This window comes from Pteropus vampyrus, unplaced genomic scaffold (genome assembly GCF_000151845.1).
Source record: "Pteropus vampyrus isolate Shadow unplaced genomic scaffold, Pvam_2.0 Scaffold129, whole genome shotgun sequence".
Classification (NCBI taxonomy): domain Eukaryota; kingdom Metazoa; phylum Chordata; class Mammalia; order Chiroptera; family Pteropodidae; genus Pteropus; species Pteropus vampyrus.
Genome location: NW_011888910.1, coordinates 1,702,248 through 1,707,737, shown reverse-complemented (window position 1 = coordinate 1,707,737; position 5,490 = coordinate 1,702,248). Strand labels below are relative to the sequence as shown.

Sequence of the window (5,490 nt, the reverse complement as noted above, 5' to 3'; positions counted from 1 at the left end):
ATCCCAGGCAGCCCCTCTGAACCCTTTGCACTTGTTATATACACTGCCCACACATACCACTCCCTCTTCATACAATTAACTTTCTTTATAGCTTAGTTTTTTGTATCTTCTCCAGGTGCACTGAGAGGTTTTTTTTTTATCACCACATAGTTACTATTTGTTTATTTTTTAAGATTTTTTTTCAATTACAGTTACATATAATATTATATTAGTTTCAGATGTATAGCACAGTGGATAGACATTTATATAACTTAAAAAGTGATCCCCACAATAAATCTAGTACCCATCTTATGCCATACATAGTTATCATGATAATATTAACTGTATTCCCTATGCTGTACTTTACATCCCTGTGACTATTTTGTAACTTCCAATTTGTACTTCTTAATCCCTTCACATTTTCACTCAGTCCTCCAACACCCCTCTCATGTGGCAACCATCAGTCTGTTCTCTGTATCCATGAGTCTGTTTCTGTTTTGTTTGTTTATTTTGTTTTTAGATTCCACATACAAGTAAAGTCATGTGATATTTGTCATTCTCTGTCTGACTTATTTTACTTAGTATAATAACTTCTAGGTCCATGTTGCTGCAAATGGTAAGGTTTCACTTTTTTTATGGCTGAGTAATATTGCATTGTGTATATTATCGCATCTTTATTTACTCATCTATTGAGGGACTTAGGCTGCTTCCATATTTTCGCTATTGTAAATAATGCTGCAAAGAACATAGGGATGCCCTTGTCTTTTTGAAATAGTGTTTTGGGTTTCTTTGGATAAATACCGAGAAATGGGTCATAAAGTAGTTCAATTTTTAATTTTTTGAGGAACCTCCATACTGTTTCCTTAGTGGCTGCACCAATTTTGCACTGGAAGATTCTCAAGGATAGGGTCCAGAACGTTAACACCTCAATTTCTAATACCATATCATACAGTTCAGTCGTTTCCAATAAAACTATTTATATCGACAACCAAATTTGTATTTCCTTTTAAAAATGAATGGACCTTGGCAGAAGATGGTGACCTTGTGGGATGAAGCTGAGCAAGATGGAATTCAGGAAGAGGTACTCAGGATGTGCTCATAAGAGATTATCCAGTGCACACAGATGCTGGACAGTAAATTCAAGATTATGAAGACTGAAATGTTACAAGTTACCCATTAACTCCAAGCCATGAATGACAAAATCAAAGAGAACAGTGAGAAAATAAAAGTGAGCAAACCCTGCCATATCTTGTCTCCAATATCATCGAACTTTTGGATATTGATCTCAATGACCAAAAGGAGGAGGACGTCAATATTGACCTAAACTTCCAGAGGAAAAGCAAATATGCAGTGATCAAAACCTCTACATGACAGACATACTTCCTGCCTGTGATTAGGTTGGCGGATGCTGAAAAAATGAAGCCAGGAGACTTGGAGGGTGTAAACAAAAACTCCTCTTTGATCCTAGACTCATATGACCCTACCCACAGAGTACGACTCACGGGTGAAGGCCATGGAGGTGGACAACAGGCCCATGGAACAATACAGTGAAATCAGGGGCCCGAACACGCAGATTCAGGAGCTGGTGGAGGCCATTGTCCTGCTAATTAGCCACAAGGAGAAGTTTGAGAACTTGAGGATCCACCCTCCAAAGAAGGTGCTGCTGTATGGACACCTGGGTTACAGGGAAGATCCTGCTGGCCAGGCCTGTGCTGCACGAACGAAGGCCACTTTCTTGCAGCTGATTGGCTTCCAGCTTGTGTAGATATTCATTAAGGATGGTACCAAACTGGTCTGGGACCAAGGAGAAAGCTCCTTCCACCATCTTCATTGATGAGCTGGATGCATTGGCACCAAGCACTTTGACAGTGAGAAGGCCAGGAACTGGGAGGTGCAGAGGACGATGTTATAGCTTCTGAACCAGCTGGATGAGTTCCAGTCCAACACTCAAATAAGATAACTGCAGCTACTAATGGCGACTAACATCCTGGACCCCGCCTACTCAGGCCTCCTACACTGAAAGATTGAGTTCCCAAAACCCAACGAGGACGTTGGACCAGAGTCATGTAGATCCATGCCCAAAAGATGAACTTCTGTCCTGATGTGAACCATGAGGAGCTGGCCCAGTGCAAGGCTTGTGTGGAGGTGGGCATGGTCATACTATGCAGGGATGCCACAGAGCTCACCCACAAGGACTACATGGAGAGCATCCTGGAGGTGTAGGCCAAGAAGAAAGCCAACCTGCCATACTACACCTGGTTCACTTCCCGCCACACCACTCCCTGGTCTCTGGATGGTTAAAATTTGTAATAAAAGATGGTTTCGGGTCCCTGCCAAAAATATAAATAAAAACTCAAATAAAAATGAATGGACCAGTACCTATAGTCCAATGAAATAGGAATGCTGTTCATCTGGCACACACCATGTATGCATGTTATCCTTGCAAAGAACCAGGATTGACCATGGAAAGAAAGGATAGATATGTTGAGGATGTGGACATTTAACAGAAGCCAAAGTCTATCCTACAGGTAGAAGTTCCACCTCGGATTTCCCTGGAGAGGCCTTTTTAAGAGGATTATCCTCATGCTCCTGATATTGTGCCAAATGGGCAGTTGCTCATGCACCAGCCGTGCTGTCCCTGGCCCAGAGGCCCTTCTAATGGAGAGCTTGGTCTGTCTCCAAAACTTTACTGAGCTGCTGTTACGTGTCAGGTGCTGTGTGAAGCAGAAAATCGCTGTGCCTTTAAAAGAGCTCAGTACCTAACACCATTAATAAACCAATAAGCATGTATTCACCCTCCTTTTCCTTTACCATCCCTCTACACTTATCACCTGATTGGCTGCTCTGAAGGGCTCATTCCCTAATCCACTCTCTTATGTCAGCACGTCCCAGACCTAGACCCTTCCAGCAGGTAGAGGGTTATAACAGCAGAAGCGAAAACTAAGTTGGTTGCCAAACCCATATCCTGACTGAATCTGCTCATTCAAAGACCTCATTCAATAACCATATATGGCACCCTGTCGTGTGTTAGACTCTGTGCAATGTATTGGGAACCATGCAAACAAGAAGGCCCTCAGGCCAGTGAAGGAAACAGCCCTGTATACAAATGATCACTATTCGGGGTGGCCAATGCTTCAAATTGTTCACATAATATTGTCTACTATTGTATCCAGCACCTAGAATAGTGCCTGAGCTGTATTATATGGATGCCCAGTAGTGTGGATCGGTGAATGAATATATTAATGGCAAACACTTACTGAGTGCTTACCGTGTGCAAGTGCTATTATAAGTGCTATTATAATGTATTTAACTCATTCGATGCTCACAACAACCCTGTGAGGTAGATATTATCATCACTCTCGTTTCTTGATAAGGAAAATGAGGCACAGAAAGGTTAGGAGATTGCCCAGTTAGTATGAAGAAAAGTCAGGATTCAAGCCCAGCCCAGATAGTCTGGCCGCAGAGTCTGTGCTCTTAGCCACTCTGCTTATAATTCCCCAGCACAGTGCTGGAGAATCACAGAGGAGGCAAGCACCATCTGGGAACTGGGCAAGCTTCCAGCCTTCTTGCTGACTTCAGTATGAACATGGATGGCCCACCCAGCACCATGATGTCTCAGCTCCTTGACCTCCTTACTTTCAACAACCATTTGCATCATTCCACTTCAACCACAGTCTTTCATGTCAACCTTGCATCTTGTCATCAGCAATAAATTCACCACTTCTGAAATCTTAGTGTCAAGCCTTCTGCTCTCTGGCTTCACCATATCCTTCCAGCTCATTTATTCTAGGACCTTGATTGAAATACTGGAAACTCCTTTCAACTGACTCCATTACTGCATTACTATCAATCAACCATTCCTGCCTTCATTTTCTTCCTTACTCTCCTTAGATTCCATGGTCTCCTATTATAAGCTTTCCCCTGTATCTATTCCAGGTAGTCTTGCCTTTCTCTCCTTATCATTTTTGTCCAGCAAAACTCCAATCTAACCATCTACTCTCTCTATTCTTGCATTAGAGCTACTGACTGTGGCTGAGAAAATATACATCTGTGGTGACCAGAGTATCTTTAAATTCATGGCCACAAACAAAAAAGCACTCAATACTGCATAGCAATCCTATTATATTTTTCAAGTAAATTTCTTCCCTACTGTGCATGATAACTACCGTATGTTTGCCCATGACCATCACTGAGAAAACAAGTAATCAGACTGCAGCTCTGCCATTGGTCCACTGGCCAGTCTATAAATCTTCCTACTGTCCTGCTCTGTTTTCTCTCCCATAACTGTGGGAGCAATCTTTATGCTTCTCTGAAACGCAGTCTTCCCCTCCCATCTTCTTAAACACTTCGTTCCTTCAGTTATTCTCTATCTTCCCCATCTTCAATCTCTCTCTACAAGACCATTATCTTCAAATGACAAAAATGGTGCAATATCTCTCATTTTAAATAAAGAAACAAACCACTCTTAACTCCACACCTTCCTCTACTTGTCATTTATTTTTTCTGCTTCTCTCTATAACAAAACTTTTTTTATTTCCTCACCTCCATATCACTCTTCAACCGACCCCATTTGGGCATTTGTTCTCACTTCTCTGTTTTTGTCATGATCACTAAATGACATCCATGTTGCCAAATCTACTGCATATTTCTTAAACCGTTAGCATCATTCGACACAGTTGATCGTAATCTCCTTTTAGAAGAACATTCATCTCCTGGTTTCTTTGATCCCCCTTTTGGTTGCCTTTCACTCCATGGCTATTCCTTCTTGGTCTCTTTGGCTGGAGTCTCCTTCTCTACCCCATGCCTGAATGTTAGAGGGCCTCAGGAGTGGTTCCAGCCCTTTTCCCTTCTCCATCTATTAATTCTATTTTCTTGGGTGGGGGGTTGGGTGGGGGCAGGGTGTTCTCATCCTGATGATTTAACCCTCGTCCCATGGTTTTATCAGCATATACATGATAATGATTCCAATATTCATAGCTCCATCCCTGACCTCTTCCCCAAAATTCCAGATTCATGTATCCAATGGCTCTCAAGGACCCTTAATAATCACCCCCCAGAAATAGAGCCCTTTAATCACCACACACACACATACAAACTTCTTCCTCCCTAGGTTCCCCAGTCTCAGTAAATAGCACCCCCATCTACCCAGATTCTCAAGCCAAAACTCTCCTCTGCCTCAGCCATTGACTGGCCTCTCCACACAGCAGAATGATTTCTTCAAAACATAAATTAAATATTTTTCATTTGACTTTTTACCACCTTTCTCCTTATCATGTTCTCAAGGTCCTGAAATACCTGTCTCCCCTCAATCTTTCCATCTCTTTTCAACATAAGCCCTTTAGTTCACTATGCTTTAGCACACCCATCTCTCTTCTGTCCTTCCAGCTTTCCAAACTCTTTTCCACATCCGGTGCCCTGAAATTCTCTTCTCCAAGCTCTTTAAATGGTTGCCGCATTCTCCTCTCTTGGGGCTTAGCTCAAATGTCATCTTAGAGATGCCTTCTCTGACCA

General features: G+C 42.3%; 1 protein-coding gene and 1 pseudogene across 1 annotated transcript in view; both read left to right on the top strand.

The window, feature by feature from the left end:
- The window catches only part of LY86 (lymphocyte antigen 86), a 77,092-nt gene that overhangs the window by 62,521 nt on the left and 9,081 nt on the right, over nt 1–5,490 (top strand). The gene's annotated exons all lie outside the window — the stretch shown is intronic.
- Nucleotides 1,013–2,280, top strand: LOC105296781 (annotated as a pseudogene).